At 39.0% G+C, this 18,859-nt stretch overlaps 1 protein-coding gene and 1 long non-coding RNA gene across 2 annotated transcripts in view; one reads left to right on the top strand and one right to left on the bottom strand.

Annotated features, from left to right (window-relative positions):
* The window catches only part of PODXL (podocalyxin like), a 601,941-nt gene that overhangs the window by 537,893 nt on the left and 45,189 nt on the right, over nt 1-18,859 (top strand). The window lies entirely within an intron of this gene.
* LOC122815850 lies at nt 2,943-17,187 on the bottom strand. The gene is made up of 2 exons (XR_006367003.1): nt 17,023-17,187; nt 2,943-3,191 (listed from the first exon to the last, which is right to left on the bottom strand). It is a non-coding gene; the product is annotated as an uncharacterized LOC122815850 (long non-coding RNA).

The following is an 18,859-nucleotide window of genomic DNA, read 5'->3' as shown; positions in this document are numbered from 1 at the left end:
AGATAAATGCACTGTTTTCTGAAAGACCACTGGATTCGTGCTCCAACTGAGGTCAAGCTGCCTTTCAACTCACAGTGCATCCATAAGCAGTTTCCTTTTACTCCTTCAGTATGTACAGTTAAGGCCCTTACTTTCCTGGAATAGGTCCAAAGGTAGGTTCTTGGTATTATGTAACTTGTGCTGGTCAAGGCTTCCCAAAAGTTTACACTATTGTCAAGAAAATCCTTCTCTATGAAAGACAAATGTCTCTGGTGCTGTGAGCATTCAGCCCTTCTTTTAACCATAGCTTTCCTGGTGTGTAAAAAATATAAAATGCATATATCTATATCTATGGGAGTTTATAATTTAGTGTAAATATTGTGTTTGTATGTATGTATGTGTGTATATAGATAGATAGATAGATAGATAGATAGATAGATAGATATACATGAGTGATATACGAGTTAACGCTGCACACATTTCATGTTGTGCTGAAATGCTGGTGTTTTTCGTTGGTGGTACAGCTGGTCGAATTATGTAACGGTCGAAGTTCATTTTGTCAACCATTAAATAATATCTTGGCTTTTCTGTTTTCCTCATGTTTATATGACCCTAGAGTTAGTATATTTAATTTCTGGCAGTGTATTTGTGGCACCCCCATGTCAGTGGGTATAGGGGGTGAAGCCCCCCCACATTGTTTTTAATTTCATAATCACAAATGTAACCTATTGATTTACATTTGCAATTACCTTTTTCATTGATTTTAGTTGCGATTAATAGCAATCGCCGATGCGTTTGTTCAATGGCCTGTGTATCGATCCAACTCGCTGGTGATTATTCATTATAAATGTTATTTATATATATATATATATATATATATATATATATATATATATATATATATATATATACACACACACACACACACACACACACACACACACACACACACACACACACACACACACACTCTCTGCAAGTAAGACCCAGCCAGGCATAAGTCTTCATTGTGTTAAAGTTCCTGTAGGGGAGGCCTATAGTACATGTGCAAATGACCCCTTAAAGAGATACATGACTTCTGATTGCCAATGAGTTTTTTACGTTTTAAGTCTTTATGGATATATATATACATACAGGCCAACAAAGCCAAACAAGCCAAACTCCACTAGCTGTAGACAACATACCATATGACGTTGTCAGTACAGCATAAGCAGATTGTTTGACTATGCTTTAGAAAATTTATGACAATAAAGGAGATCCAAACTAACATCCAAACCAAGGGTATAAAGTCACACAGACAAGCCATTCATTAAAAACTGCAAGAAAGACACAGTCAAGCATGTCCTCACTGTGGAATACCTTAAACCTTCTGTAGGGGAGGCCCATGGGATATATGTAAATAATGCCTGAGGACATATCTGTGTTTCTGTTACATGGCTTCTGAATGCCTATGACTTTTTACTTTTTAAGTCTTTATGGGTACATTCAGGCTAGTTATGATAAACCCCACTAGCTGTAGGCATGCTGTGTTTCAGCCTTGTTTTTTTCTTTTTACTTCCCCAGTACAGTGCAAGTGGATTGTTTGCACAAGATTTGTGGCATTTTTTCAGGGGAGATGCAAGATTGTATTTATAATATGGGGAAGTTTGGCCAGGGCATCAGGGAACTTCCCCAACTGTTTTCGTTTGGTACCCAGGGATGTTTTACATCTGCCTGAGCTACCACCAACTCAAGCAGATGGGACCTTGGTTTAGTGTCTCAGTCAAAAGGTGGCACACAAAAGCATGCATCATCCCCTTATACTGCACTGTAGTTTTAGCAATATGAAAAGTAATCCAATCAACCAAAGTGGAAATAAAACCCACAGCCTTCTGTTATGACAAAATATGAAACTACCCAGAAAGAGTCTGCTTAGTTTACCTTTAGACTCGAGCTTTTTTATTTTATGTATTTATACTTTATTGACTTTTTAGTCCCATTTGGTTATAAGCCACTTTTCAGTAGTAGCCAAGATGGTATTTATACTACTGCAGGGAATTTGGTCAGGCCATTAAGGAACTCACATACTGTTTTAGATAGGTGCCAGTGCCATGGGATCTTTTACATCCAGCTGAGCTACCACCAGCTGAAGCAGATGGAACCTCAGTTTAACATGTCATCCAAAGGACAACACACTCAAGAGTGCAGCAACCCCCCCCCCCCCCATGCCACACTGGTGTGTGAATAGAGCTCACAGCCTCCTGATACATAATGTGTCACTGCACCACTGGCACTGCTAGAAGTGAGGTAGTTATGTGTACCTTAAAAATAGCATCAAAGCTGGAGGAATATGTTTCTTTAGACTTCACAGTTACACCTACATGCCATCTTAACCCAGTTTGCCTACAGGCATATTACCAAGTAATACAGATTTAAAGGTACAACAACTGTATGAAATGCATATCTGTACACCTGAAGAGAGTTTAGAATTAGTGTTCAATAACTTTACTACTTTTTTTTTCATTTAATCAATCTGATGCAAGACCTTCAATATAGAGGTACTGCAATGAGTTGTATAGCTTTGTACAGGACTAAATAAATTCAAAGCTGTGGTATGAATATGACTGGAAGCATGCCCCAACACATCAAATATCTTGTATCATTTTCTAGAAGCACAACAAATTCAGCTGTAATTTTTCCATAACTTGGTAACAGCCATAGCAGTTTGTTCTGCATTGAGGACTGGATTTGAGCCAATGATTATGTTCAAAGATTTAAATCCCTCAGCAACAACATCAAGTTCCTGAAGCACAGTTTTCCTCCAAACATCAAAATATTTATGCAAAGAGGGTACTCTGAATAAATGAATGTAGAAGCGAGTGAACCAATCATCACCTAAAACAACTTTTTTTCCTCTTCCCGTAAGTCATAACACTTTTCTATTCAAATATTCATTATTACATTAATAACATGCAAAAACTAAGTCTTTTTTTCAGCACCTTTATTAGATTATCACTTGGGCAAACATACATTAATATAATACATCACATCATCAGTCCACATTACATAAATTGCTCACTTCTTGTCAGTGACAGATCATGATCAAATGAGGCCCTAGGCAGGGTAATGGATCAGGCCTCCCAGCTATTCCAGCATCCATTACTTGGCTATTTCTTCCCAGTTTCTGTAAACACTCTCCAATCCTGTCAGTGTGCATATTTTCTTCTTTACTTCTATAATGATTACAGATATTTGGAATTAATTTACAAATTATTTTAAATGTTATAATACAAAGACTGATAGCCATTTGCTAACCAAAACTGTATACTCTCACAATGAAAACAGGTTTAGCATGAACAGTAAACTTCTCTGCTTTGGAAACTCACATTCATTAAAATGGCATTAAAACCCACATTCAAGCAAAATTCATCTGGCCAGTGGCGGATTAAGTTTACCTTCAGGCTGTTTCAAACCATAGAACCCTTGCATATATTTTTAGGACTGTTCATACATGCATGCATGTGCTCTTTGATTCACATTTATAATTGTATTAGATTATATTCCTTGTATAATACAGCACCACTTGTTAGAGTGTGTTTTAAATTTGTAGTTTTGAAGATTTTTCCAGTAAGCAATGAAACAGAACATACGAACCAGTAATGACAAAACTACCCATTTCAGAACAATTCAACCGTAAAAGTCCACTCAAACTTCTGTCATTACAATTCGGCAATATCAGTCAATATGCACAATTTCTGCAGAAGTAAAAGTCATCTGAATAATTCCACATTAAAGAGATCTGTAACTAATGAAGAGGTTGCTGCTGGCAAACAGTTTTACATTTCAGTAGTGCACCTACTTACAAATTTAGTGCCTGCTGCCCTTGAAGAATAAAAAAATTGTTAAGCTGGTAATATTGTAATAGAGACTAGGCATCTCTTCCAAAGGCGGACACATTTAGGAGTGCAACACACCCCTACACCCCTTAAAGTGCAGCACAGTATCAGTCATCCATCTGCCTGGATATGGAGTAGAATCCACAGCCTTCTGCTCCAAAGGCAAGTATGGTGCAGGTTGTGCTACTGAACACTGCTTTCAAATTCTATAGCACAAACACTGTATACCTTTTACTAAACAAAACAGTTGCCCATTAAAAACAGACTTAGCATGAGCAACAGTAAACTTTTTTCCCTGAAAATAAAAATTCCATTTAAAATGCACTGAATCTCACATTCCTTGAACATGCACTGAAACTCATATTCCTTGAAAATGGACTATAGCTCAGATTCCTTGAAAATGCACTGAAACTCATATTCCTTGAAAATGGATTAAAGCTCAGATTCCTTGAAAATGCACTGAAACTCTCATTCCTTGAAATGTACTAAAACCTTCTTTAATTGAAAATGCACCCCTGGTGAAGGCAGTCAGTGTAGAGGTTTAAGACTCCTGTCTCCTATAAGGAAGGTATAGCGTTTGAGTTTGAGCAAGTTCATTAACCAACCTGCCACCCCGAACTAGTGTATTTCACACACACAGAAACACTGACACAGACAGACACACAGACGGACGGACACACACACACACACACACACACACACACACACACACACACACACACACACACACACACACACACACACACACACACACACACACACACACACACACCCTACCATCGTTCGGAATGTTTCTGCCTTCTGGTCCTATCAAAGGAGTGGATGGTAGTAGCCAATGCAGATGTGCAAAGGAGAGAGCTAGTAGCCATTCCAAAGCCTGCAACAGCAAATTCCAAAGTTAAAGTTTAAAATATGTGTGTGTATCTTTCATATGACGCATGCACACATGGACAGACAAATGCATACTCTTAAAGATGTCATTTTTTTAATTATTTAATTAAAAACGACATGTTGGAGCAGCCCTGCAGCCAGTGCCCCCCTGGCAACTGCCTAGGTTGTCTAGTGCTGGATCCAGCTCTGATTCCTGCCTTCCTTTAAACATCATTCCTCATTCAGAAAATTATTCTGCATGTATTGTTCACACAGTTTCCATTTATTTCTATGTAATTTGCTCCTTCCCTTTTCTAAAGATCCCACTTCCAATTATTTTATCTGTGTTACAATATTCAGTATTTCAAATACAGTTGGGTTAGACTTTGATCTCCAGCTTTTTTGGCAGTCATCAGAATTAAACATAACAAGGCCTTTCTGTGTCTGGGCAATGCAGATACTGTGTCCCAGCTCAAAAGAATAATTTCCTCAGTCACACTGATTCACTCACCCAATATTTCAGACAGAGTACTCCATAGGGAATTTTAAAGTCTGCCAACTCATTACACTCCCAAAACATATGTACCCATTTAAATATTTCTTCCCCATCATACCTCCAACATTTGCTGTCTACCTGAGGAATAGTTCTTTGGAGTCTGCTTGGGGTGTAAAATATCTGTGCAAACATTTCCAAGCAAAAATCCTAACTTTGTATACTTTGTTGCATACTTTAGAGCCATACATATGTCCTCCCACTGTTCCCTTGTAAACTGCTTATTCAGTTTCTCTTCCCAATCTTTTCCAACTTCCTCTGATCGATTCTTATAGTTGTTGTGCAATATTTTATATGGCCTACTAATTATCCTTTTCTTTAACAGCAGCTTCTGTTCTAGATTCAACTAAAAACTCTACCAGAGCAGGTCTTTCACTTGGGATTCCCCTAGTCCTTTCTCTTTGTCTATACTCTATCAATCCCCGATAAGTAATATATTGAGATGAGGCCAAGAGGACATTTGGACTGCTGGCTAGAGACTGCCTTCCCTATCACAGGATCATAGGAGGTTACTGGACTGCTGGCTAGAGACTGCCTTCCCTATCATAGGAGGTTGTAGTAACCTCCTATGATCCTGTGATAGGGAAGGGTCTATATTATATCCTTGAATGCTTAAAAAAGCGAACGCTGATTGATCGAACTTATTTTCGTGAAACTGCAAAATATCGAAGCAGCAGAAACTCAAATTTTTTCCTAGGGAAAGAATTTGGTTGTCCGTTTCTGTTGCTTCGGTATTTTCAGTGTTATGGTGGAAAGTTACCGGTCAGATTCAGGTAAGTGTGCGATTGTGTGGATGTGAGTGTTAGGGTGATTTAGGTGAGTTAGGGTTAGGGCTCGGGTTAGGTGTCTGTGCGATTGAGTGGACATGAGGGTTAGGGCGGATTTAATTGAGTTAGGGTTAGGGAGCGGGTGAGGTGAGTGTGCGATAGTGACGGACCTTAGGGTTAGGGTTTGGGTTAAGGTAAGTGGGTAGTTAGTGGTGTGTGCATAGTTTAGTGTAGGGTTAGGTATCAGATTTTAGGTGTATGTGTGTGGATTTCTGTTTGTTTGGTGTGCTTGTGTTGTGTGTATGTGTTTTGGATCAGCGATTTTTTTCCCTGGGAAAACAATCGCTGATCTGACAGTTTGAGATTGTAAGCTTTCGCTTAAATTAGGTCGCTCAATCAGCGTTCGCTTTTTTAAGCATTCGATGATATAATATAGACCCATAGGGAAGGCAGTCTCTAGCCAGCAGTCCAAATGTCCTCTTGGCCTCATCCCATTATATTACCTTTCCATCTTTAGTTATTTGCACCAAATAAACTGGTTCCTTTGCCAGTTTTCCCTAGTAAATTCCAGCCCCATCTTACCTAATCTGTCTACTTGCAGCTATCCCTATCAGCAAAATCTCCTTTCTGTAGTCTCATGTTGACGTAGTTCTTAGAATACTTTCTGCTACCCTATGAACATAATATTCTGTATGTCTCTTGTTAATGTTCTTAAGGCTCTGCATCCAAAATCCCACTCTATCCTTCTTTCTTGCATTTCCCCCTGCTTCACCATTATCCCTTTCCACTTTAAATTATAACATTCCACTTGTGTTATGTATATGTCCCTTAATTATGTCATTCTAAAATATCCCTTCAAATCAGATAATCCTAAAACACTCTGTTCTGTTAGAAGGATCAACTTATCTGACTGAACTCTTGCCCTCTTCTCCTCCCAGATAAATTCCTTCAACTCTTTTGATTATTGTCCACAAGTTCTCCTCTGGTAGATAAAAATATGCCTGGCCTATGTATAAAACTAACAGGACTAGAAACATTTTTACTGCTTGTATCTTACTATCCATATCCATAAACAAGAGCTTCCAGTTTCTTGGTTTTTATATCTTTTGTTTAGTCTCTTCCCACATATCCTTATATATAACAGAAGCCTTTTAATCCGTATTCTTAAATACTTCATCTTATTGTTTTCCCATACATATGGGTAGTGTTTAAAAAACTCATGTGCAGGTACATAATTTACAGCTATAGCCTTTGTTTTTTTATTTTTATTAATCTTATATCCAGAAAAGACTTGAAATTGATCTCAAAATGTTCCACAACATTGAGATGTCCTTTTCTGGATTTATCATGTACAAAATAATCATCTGCAAATAAAGCCAACTTTTCTTGATTACCATGCCAATTATATCATTGAATTTCTGAGTCCCTTATTTTCTTTGCAAATGGCTATAAATATAAAGCAAATAACAAAGATTAAAGAGGACACCCCTCCCTGTTTCCTCTGTTCAGACACAACTTATGAAAGAGTTACCCTTCCACTTTAATTATTGCCTCCAATCCTTCATATATCCTCCTTTATTATTGTATCAGGGAATCCAAATGCTTCCATTGCCCTACTCATAAATCCCAGCTTAGTCTGTTAAATGTTTTCCATGCATCAAGACCCACCAACAACAGTTATATTTTCTTACATTGTGCTTCCCTGTGGATCATCATTGTTCTATTAATGTTGTCAAATGTTTGCTTCCCTTCCACAACACAATGATCCATATCTGTAAATGTTGGCAACATTGTTGCCATTCTTTTAGCTACTATAAACATAAACACTTTATAATCTAAATTTTGGCAACACTGTTGCTTCTTTTAGCTAGTGTAAACATAAAACACTATAATCTATATGATGCTGGGTGTGCTGGGTCTTTACCACATCTGTACCAAATATTTTCATAAATGTCTTCAGAAATCTACACTCTGTTGTTATATTTCCCTTCTAGGTCCCCCAGATATATTCTCACTGCTGCAAATCAAGTTCAAGTCCCCACCTATACGTATTATTCCCTGCTGAAAGCTGATTATTTATCCTATTTTTAAGTTGTTAATTGTAATAGCATAATAGCAGGTTTTGGTGAAATATATACACATGCCAGCATTTCCACACCCCTTGCCAGTAGCCCCTTACTACCACAAATCTACCATTATTATCTTTTTTCTCTTCTATCACTAATGGAGCTCCTCCAGCAATAAGTATAATTACTCCCTGTTTCCTTTGTCCCCAATATTATGCTGAATACCCTTCAATTCTTTCTAAACGTGTCTCCTTCAACATTGCTATTGGTACTCTGCATTTCTTAATATAATTCAATACCAATTTACATTCCAAGATAATATGGGCAGTGTAACCATAATGATAAGAAGTTATTGTTTCCACCTATTATACATAGCAGCTTTGGTGAATGTGTATTTCCCACATTTGTATTAACATGCACGCACCAATATTTGGCAGGTTGATCTTTTATACAGTTGTTTATTGTCATCTCCATTTGAACCTATTATCATACCTTTTCAAGACTTTTTGTTCAAAAACTAAAATTCTTAGGGAATCCACCAACTTTCCATCACATAGACAACCTTTTCTCAAAGGACACCCCCCTTTATTCCTAACAGCTTGTGGGATGGAAAGTCTAAGATTATTTTTATTTTTTCAGTCTATGTAAAGACTTCAGCCAAGCATAATTAACCTAAAACAACTCAGTAAACTTTAGAAATTCTAAATTAAGACATTTCCACCCAAATCAAAATTCTTAGTACCACTTTTAACAGCTTTGGAATAATTGCATATATCTTGTCAGGCGTAATATAATAGTTCCTGCAACTTTCTCAGCCTTCTGGCAAACAGTGAGCTCATTAAGGTGGTCTCACTCTTATCTAGAAATATGTCTTTATGTTCAAACATGCTAAATCACATTTCATTGCTTCTAACTGAAATGTTTGCATTTGTTTGCTCATTTCCTTTTTAATTTCACCACACAGACTTCACAGGAAGGGAAGAAACAATATGAAGCGTAGTTTCTTATAGCACTTTTCTGCCAGACACAGTTCATAAATGACATTAGTTTATCTCAGATCTGACAGTGCCCAGTAAAAGTCAGTAGGCACACAGCTATCAGAAAATAATTTTAATGAAAAATCAATTTCAATAGAAAAAGCCTCATTCTAAATTTGTATTCCTTTTAAGCTTTCTTCTAGAGAGAGACCAGCAGACTTTATAAACAGCCGGGGTTGGTGTAAGATTTGCAATGAAAGAAGACCTTGAGATGAAGTTTTTTTTTTTTTTTTTTTTTTCAAAAACCTGAAAAGTGCTACCAGACTTTTGTTTTCTCCCTGGACATCTCATATGCAGTTGCACTATGGGTATCATGCATTGGCCAAGTAATGCAGATGAGTAAACAAGCATTAAAATCAAAATACCTACATATCTACTTCAGGAAAATTCAACAGATTACTTAAAACCAGTGTTCATAGGTTCCCCTTAGGTAAGTACTAGGTTAGCTGCCTTTATGGGACATTTTAAGCCTAGTCAATTTCCCTTTCTGTGCTCAAAATAACCTATCCCATTTGGTTATAGATTGGCCTTACCCATCCCATGGTCGATAATTATATATTGCCCCTAATGAGAATAACTAGGATCATATCATACATAATCTGAGGGGACGCATGCATAGGCTAAAGCATTAAGGAGCCGCTTCTGTCTGTTAGTAGCACAGGGGGCAGCCCTGAGATACATTTTCTGTTTCCCATGCATATATCCAAACTGCACTTGAATATGGACAGGCATGAACTTTGTTTAATGTGGATGGGGAGTCTGTTCCAGATCAGTGGTATCCTGTACAATATATACCTATCCTTCCAAACCATTCTTTTGATCTTGCAGAAGAGGTTTACATCCCTAGACCAAGCATTTCTGATGCCACTGGACTTGCTGATGTGCAGTAATTCCATAAGTATAGGGTCATATGCCAGACACAGATCACCTCTTAGTGGTTTCTATGATATCAAGTGTAGTGACAGGGCTTTGAGGTGGTCCATGTAGGAGATGTAGGACATGTTGTTTAGCCCTTATATCCTTTTAGTATGGTGTCTATGTGGGTGCTCCAATTATTGCATGTGTCTGGACAGATACATAACAAAGGGGGCATTTATTCAATGACTGGCATAATGAGGGCTGAGTAAATGGGGACAATGACATCCCTAGATCTAGACAAAATCCCTTTGTTTATAAGCTGCTCAATATAAAAGGACTTTCTCACAACAATGGACATATGCTGGTCAAAAGTTAGGTCACAGTCCACATAAGTTCATGAATCCCAAACTGGGTCAAATCATAGGAGCATAATATCAATGTGGTAGTTCCCTATGGTAGTTGTCTTCCCAAGGGATACAATAATGCATTTTTAGTATTTAGTTTCAGTCCATGATTTTGGCAGGAGTTATTTACTTAGGACAAACCTTCCTACGAGAAGACTGCCATGTGGGGATTCAATAACTGCTCCTAGCTTGCAGCCATCTGTAAATTTAGTCAGCCACATACTTTTGGTATTGACTTTGACATCAGAAAAGTAGATGCCAAACAAGAGGGGTCCTAGCACAGAACCCAGGGAGACTCCACTGGTAATTGGTCTCTTTGTGAGGTAAATTCCCCTATTTTGATTTCCTGCTTCCCATCTGCGAACCAGTTGGTAATCCAGTGGGTGACATAGAGGTTGATTCCCAGTTTATTTAGCTTTTCTACGATATCTGGGGAATTGTGTCAAAAGCTGTGGCTAAGTCAAGGTATGTGGTGTGTACAATTTTGCCTTCATCCATTGCTTTTGGAGACCTTTTCAGAAAAATACACCCGGGTGAGTAAGCATGACCTGTCCTTGATGAATACAAATTGAGATGGGTCCACTGTTTGGAAGTTCCTTACATTGATTAGTTCCACAAAAAAGTCTTTCCATGGCTTTGCTTACGAGGGTGGTCAGACTTATGAGTCAGTAATTGTTTGGGTCTGTGGAAGTAATGACTGTAGTTGTTCTCCATTCACTTGGTACAAAACCTGTATGGAGGCTGAGATTGAACAGTGTTGTTAGGGGTGTGGTTAAATCATGCTTCATGTTATTTGAGATGCAGCCAAGGACATTGTCAGGACCCATTTATGCAGTATTTTTAGCTTATGCTAGCACTTTTAAAACTTGGTCTTGTGTGATAGCTGGAGGAGAGCCAGTTTAAGTTATATCTTGAGGAAGAGATGGAGGGAAGAGAGGGGTAAAGTTACTGGTCGGTAGGTTTGCTGTATCTTCAGCCTCAGTGTAGGTAACATTGCCTACAGTCAGCCCAGTGCATTGATGTGTTGTGCTTTTGAGATTACAGACATAACTAAAAAATCCCTTATGATTGTCTTTGGCTTAGGTAGCTATTTTATCCTCAAACATGGCTTTGGTGGATTTTATTAAGCTCCTGAGTTGTTTTCCTTTTATTATAAAGCTTGTTGATATTGTGGTTTCATAATGTGGGTTGTTTCCTGCACTTGTTTGTACAGGGTACTGTTAAGAGAAAAAGTTTTAAAAACATATTGTTATTTGTCTTTTTCCTGTTCTTGCAAAGTGAACATGTTATTTGTTGGGACATGCCTATCAAAGATGGGCCTCATCTGTGAACAAAATGCAGCATTGCTTATGAACCTGAATGATATCTGTTTTCTGCATTTCAGAATAAAGAGATTTGGTTATAGCTCAGTGAAGCCTGGGATAAGGGCGCACGGCCGAGTAAGAGTTAATTTACTAGGGCAGGCTGTGTGTTCTGGAAAATTTGAGCTACCGTTATTGAATTGAACATTTTGTACTTGTTGAACATTCTGCACTAGCTGTGGGTTTGAAGTAATTTGTGATAAACATGTTTTTCCTATATGTTTTTCATAGCCAACTGTCAACGGTCAGAAATGTAACAAAACGTTGTTTTGCTTGCAGTATAAAAGTTGATGTCAGTAAACAAGTTGATCAGATCAGAGGAGATCAGATCAGTCCAGACCGGACATCTTGGCCAACATGCTGTGTAATCTGGTTAGCTGCTAATAAAGGAAAATTCATTGCCTGAGGCAGATGCGACCCGTTTGAATTTTTTCTTCTGACAGGTACAGCTGCATCTGTGCAGCTGTTTACATGCTGGTATAGTGTGGTGGTGTATGTTTCTGTTATTCAATAGAGTTAACTGGGTTTGGAGGGGATGTAAAGCTTGCTAAGGTATCATTTAGAAATAAGTAGCTTGTTAAAAAAAATCTCCAAAGGTACCTTTGGGTGGAAGGGATCTCTGGTTCCAATTTCATTTTGAAGGTGACTGTTTTATGATCAGACCTAACAAATGATGAAGATATATAAGGGGCAGTACAGGATGCTTCCATTTTAGTAAGGACAAGATCCAAGATGTTATTACCCCTAATAGGTACTCTGGCCAATTGTTCCAAGGCATTTGTATTGACACCATCCAGTAATCTCTGTGCTTTTGCACTAGTAGTGGTGTGAGTCTGTAGTTGAATAGTTTAGATCACCTAGGAAAATGGTATTGGGTTTAATACTGAGTGAGTCTAGTTCTTGTGGATAAGCATTTTGACTTTCTTGTGTCATAGGAGTTCTATAGCTAGCTAATACATGGTACAGGACCTTTCTGATGGTTATTTGGACATGAAGAAGCTCTAGTGCAGCATGCTGCTTTACCAGCCTTGATGTGAGTCACTTCTGAATGAAGATTGAGATACCTCCACATTTTTTCCCCCTGCTGCACAAAAGTTGGTATAAATCTGAGGAAGGCATTGTAATCCTGCACAGCCAGAGTTGTTTCAGTTTCAGGAGAAGACCGGCATGGTGGTGTTCACCCAACAATGTAGCTTGAAAATCTGTTGCTGTCCCATGTTAATTAGGAGTCTATATTAGAACACCGAACATTTGAAATGTCGGGTGTTCTAATATCGACCCGACTGAAAATATTGAAGTAACAGGAAACCAAATTGTTTCCTGTGGAAAGAATTTGGTTGTCTATTTCTGTTGCTTCGGTATTTTCAGTGCTCTGATGGAAAGTTACAGGTCGGGTTCAGGTAAGTGTGTGATTGTGTGGACGTGTGGGTTAAGGTGGGTTAGGTGAGTTAGGGTTAGGGTGCGGGTCAGGTAAGTGTGCGATTATGTGGACATGTGGGTTAGGGCATTAGGGCGGGTTAGGTGAGTTAGGGTTAGGGCGCAGGCGAGGGTTAAGGTAAGTGGATAGTTAGTGGTATTTGTATAGTTTAGTGTAGGGTTAGGTGTTAGAGTTTAGGTGTATGTGTGTGGATTGCTGTTTGTTTAGTGTGCTTGTGTTGTGTGTATGTGTTTTTGAACTGCAAATTATTTCCCTTGGAAAAAATTCGCTGTTCCGAATGTTCAATGTTTTTTTTTTCTCGATTGCTAGGGTTCGATATTAGAACACTCGACATTTTGAATGTTCGGTGTTCTAATATGGACCCGTTAATTAGGTGGCAGCCACTGCCTACCGGGGATGTTACTAGCAACTAGTGCAGCCTATTGGCAGCTGTCTGAGGATATGTGTATCCATTGCTTGACAAGTTTTGAAGGTATTGGCAAGCCCTCGGCTAAGTACTTATCTGGGGAGATCACAGAAACAGAAATGAATGAAATCATATTACACTTTTGTCAAACCAGCATCTGTCTAGACTGTAGTAGTAATATGCTCGTACTACTAACTTGCACAGATTTCTGTGATAAGTAACCAATAAAAGATTCAAATGGAAGACATCCCCAAGCCCATATAATTCCAGACAATATAGTAAGGGAGGAAACAGAAAGATAAATGCTGGCCTATCTGGTTAAAAGTTCATAATGTTGGACTTCCGTGATTCTATTTAAAACATTAATTAATACATAACCCAGCAATAAAAAGAAAGAACAACTTCTTATTCTTAATAGTTTTAACTTAAGGAAATGCAGTTGCAAAACTAGAAATAAAACATATTCAGAATCAAGAAAGAAGTTCTTGTTGTGTTCAGGACATATTCAACATATGGTTCAGGTGGCACAGGAGATCTAAATAGTAAATGACAAGTACTGTGGCTCTACACAGATCCAAAAAATATTGTGCTTCCTTTACTCAGGAAAGGAACTATGTAACAAAGGTATGATAGCTGAATCAATTAATTACTTGCTGCTAAGATTCACCTAGTCATCATCAAGATTCAACCTGATGAGGAATCAACTCGCCACTGCTAACTCGTTGGGAACTCAACCTAATAAAAACATCAAATAACTTTTTTAAGGAAGCAAGCCTCCTTGTAATCCCCCATCGTACCCCAGAACTTATATATTCCAACTCCATGGACACTTAGTACAGGGAAAAGTGAAAAGGACAGTCACAACACTGTCACTGCCAGCATGCAAATAGAAATTGTACCAGCAGTGATTTTTTTTTTTTATGGAGAACAGTGAGTGCAGAGCAGAAAACATTAAGTTTAAATCAACAAGCTGAACCTTCCCCAGCCCTGTGGTAAAGGGAGATGAAGCCATGACTGCAACCCAGAAGACCCAAGTTCAATCAACAGCGTGGGCACCGCAGAGACCAGGTGGAGGAGGTTGGGACTGAGGGGCTAACTCAGGCTTGCCTGTCATGTTGGGAAGGAGGCTGCCTAGCCTTGCTGTAACAGCAGCATTAACAGTCTGGTGAGTTCTGCACTACAGGTGGTATACAGCTTAATCAGGAAGTTGTACATATGCTGAAGTTAGCATGCATCTCTGAAAGCAGCCATTGCAGAGCTGATAACACTGCTTCAGGGTACATTCCCCAGCAGCAGTACAGTGATGTACGTGCATTCCCAATCTCTTCGCCAATCTCAGACGTGGGTCAGGTTGAGCCTTAGGGAGGCTAAGCTTGATCTGGTAGACCCAGTAAATAAGGAGAGGAGCTGGTGACAGCAGATAGTCAGCTACCGGGAGGCAAGGGGGGGGGGACCATCAAGTCCAACCCTCATCCATTTTAAACTTGTCAGCTATTAGGCTAGCCCTGCAGGTAAGCTGGAGTTATTATTCTGCAGATGTCAAAGTACATTCCTGTCCTGGGGTAAGAAGTTTACATTGTTTAATTCAATATTGAGTGAATTTTAGTTATTGTCCAAGAGTAGTACTGATGAAGATGCTGTTTGCATCAAAACTGGTATAGTTAACCATTGTTTTATGGATTATATTGCGGCACTAACTACGATTCATTTCATGTGGTGAATAAATTATATTTGGAAGACATGAGACTGTTTATTGTCTCCTTTGGTGCTCTCTTCGGATTATTTGTTGGTTGGCTAGTGATCTCCATTTAGCTGTTCCGTAACCTTCATTTTGTTAGGTTCATAATTCAGTATTGTCTCAGTACTAAAGATTTCTGTTGCAGGCCCTTAGCACACAGCCTACACCTTTATCAGACCTCCCAATCTAGATGTGGCCTCCATATTACAAAAAAAAATATTGGCAGATTAATGTTCAAATTACCTAACTTTCACGTGTCTTTTAAGAGTTCCTTTTTAAGTGGTTGGGCTAGATTTTTTCTGTTTTGTTTTTTCACCTGTTTGTAATTTTATTATTATTACACCCAGTGCCATAGTTCTGTTTGGGACAGTTGTGTATGTCTCATATATGACTGTTTTACTGAAGGCACCAATTAAAGGAAGGCAGAGTTTATGCTGCACCTAAACTATTTAGGTGGCCACTACAGTGATGCTCCAACGGCTCTTTGACTGTCACTGTGTCTTTAGTGGTTGTCTGCCCATGTCTCTTTTTGCAGGAGGTTTTAAGAGCAGTGTTTGACAGAAGGCAAAGGTGTTGGTTAAGTGCATTTGTAAGGATTTTCCTTAAGATTTCTCAACATGTCACATTATTTGGCCTCAGACTGGAAATTGTTGCAAGGGGGACGCCTTGTGCGTGCAAATTGCTTTACTGCTGTCTGTAGTTTTTATATCTGCTGGAGCTGCATCAGTGAATGGATTTAGTGTTTACCTTCAAGGAGTCATTTTACGCTTGTCACCTTTTTTGGCTGCATAATATGATGCAGTGTCTGTGATATTACATATCCAGGATTGTACTGATCATAAAGGGATAACTTTGCCTGACTCATAAAGTACTGTCCTGATGTTCTTATTAGAAGGCATAATTTTTTTTGCTTCCATTGCATAGATGCATGTTAATTCCCACGGATATGCAAGTGATTTTGTTATGATTTACAACATCTATAAGTAAGTGTCATTGCTGAATGGTCAGACAGGATTACAGACTGCTTTATCAGGAAGTGTCGATTTTTACCTCTATTTGTGCAAGGCGTCTGCTAACTATTGCCAGTGCAAAGCCAAACAGCCAGCTGCTTGTGAGCTGAACCTGCTCTAGAGCACAGAATTTATTACTGAAGGTTGTTATGACATAGGTTTACCACATGAGGGAGCAAAGAGACTGATAGTTAACTAGAAAATAACAGGCCAGGAGTTTACCAGCAATGACGTTTTAGAATTAATTTATTGCTTAAAGCTCAAATGTCCCTAATTTTCAGTGAAATCCCTGATTCTGACTCTATATTTTCCTGTCTTACTCTTAAGTGATGTTTTTGTTTTCTTTTTTTTTTTTTCAATAATAATTCTTTATTATTTTTATAATTATTCATACACACATTTGAGCTTAATATACACAGGTAGTTTCAAAAGAATATTGCAAAAAAAAAAAAAAAACAATCCTAGAACATATATACATTATATACATGAATGCTTTCATTTTAACAAAAGAAAAGACATCTGAAGAGTCTAGGCAATACGTATTATATCTTATAATAATTTGATCACTCTTAAAGTTTACTTTATAGTACTAGTAACCAAGGGTTTCTGACAAGTCAGTTCAGATTGCAGTCATTAATAAAAAGTGCCAGATATACAGACCTTTAATTTCGAAATGCTGTTTGAGCAAATCCTTTTAGCTTATGAAATTTCTTGCTGAATAGCACATATTTTAAAGAAGCAGTTGTAAATACTGAAAGTTAAGAAAGTTCAGTTACAGATTTGCTGTTCTGAACTGTTTGGAAGTTTCTAGAAGACCAGTGCTTGCTTGGGCTAAAGGGAAGTCTCTGTGTTCACCAGTGGGAGTGGTTAACACTGAACAGCCTGCCTGTCCCTGGAGGAGTGGTTACTACCTAGATGCTGTATTTTTATTGGCCATTTTGGGTCAATTCTAAACTCCTTGATCTTTCTCTCTTAAAACCCTACAACTCTCTTTTTGCACGGTTTTGCACACTGAGCAGCGTCGGGCAGCGCCGCCTAAACAGGTTTAAACTATTTCAGGCTCCACACAGTCTGCTCTTCACTTTTTCCCTTAGAACTGTTCAAACTCTCAAAGTAATCACTCTATTCTCTTTCTAAAGCCCTGCACTTGCTCAGCTCTTATAAGGAAACACTAACTAAAGCACTATACCCTCCTTGACTTCTCATAAGTATTAGACTCCCGATTGGTCCTTCCTGATCAAGTGAAAAATCAGTTCCCTTCCCTAATCTGATCAGTAAAAAAAACAGTTCCCTATACTAATCTGGTATGTCCAAGGGTCAGTTTCAAGGTTACTCTCCAGTCCAGCTGGTGAATCCGGGAATTTTGAGGCAATGTTACAATTGCCTTATGTACACAGACAACCCTCTCCTCCTTCCAACAAACTCTAATACATGTGAGAGATGCAGTTACACAGCCAAACTGGAGGCAGAGCTCTCTCAGCCCAAGACTGGCACAGTCAGTCAGGAGGAAAAGGTAACCACCCACACCACAAATCCAGTCTCACACAGACCTATTGCATCTGCATACCCAACACATAAACACACAAAAACATACTCGGAGGCTCTAAATAAAAATCTGCCTAAACAGCAAAGACCTCCTAAGCAGATATCCAAGCAACAGCCACCCCTCAATACCCACAAATCACATATCTCACAAAATCAGTGTGCCTCACAGTCACAGCCCATAAGGCCAAACAACACACCGAATACACTCGTTATAGGGGACTCTATTGTCTGGCACACTGACGTCCCACTCACCAGACTGAACAAGGAGAAGGTCACTGTAAGCTGCCTGTCGGGTGCCAGGATCCGCCACATAACGCAAGCACTCGGGTCACTCCAAAGCAAGTACAAGTATGACTCCGTCATTGTCCATGCTGGTGTGAATGACCTGAGACGTACCTCCCTGGACTACATAAAAAGAGACATAGAGGAGCTCTCTGACCATGTAGCCCAGGCTGGTATGTCCCTGACCTTGTGTAGCATCTTGCCCTCACCAAGAATGATGCCACAGTATAAAGACAAAATGATCAGTTTCAACAATTGGCTAAAGTATTAGTGTCATTCAAAGGGGATCCAGTGTCTGTCAGCCTGGGATGACATGCTCGACAAGCCACGTTGCTTCACTAGGGACGGCTTGCACCTGTCACCCTTGGGCTTTCGTATACTGGCCAAGGCTCTTGCCACCCCCATAGTGCCTTTTTTAGGCAAGGCTCAAAGGACAAACCCACCTCCATAGACAACCCAAAGATAAAAAAACTAAAGGTAATGTTACTCAATGCCAGAAGTCTAACCCTCAAGATGTACGCACTCGAGACTCTCCTCAGTATGGAGAAAATCGATGTCTGTGCAGTAACAGAAACCTGGTTCAAGGCTCCTGAGAGCACCCCAGCACTACCAGGTTATAACTCATACCATGCGTTTCAGCCCCAAAACTCGGACCGAAGCACAAAAGGAG

The sequence above is a fragment of the Protopterus annectens genome, chromosome 11.part0, assembly GCF_019279795.1.
Source record: "Protopterus annectens isolate FY-2018-M chromosome 11.part0, PAN1.0, whole genome shotgun sequence".
In the NCBI taxonomy this organism is placed as follows: domain Eukaryota; kingdom Metazoa; phylum Chordata; order Ceratodontiformes; family Protopteridae; genus Protopterus; species Protopterus annectens.
The sequence above is the reverse complement of the archived record's forward strand: the minus strand, read 5'-3'. Positions and strand labels throughout refer to the sequence as shown.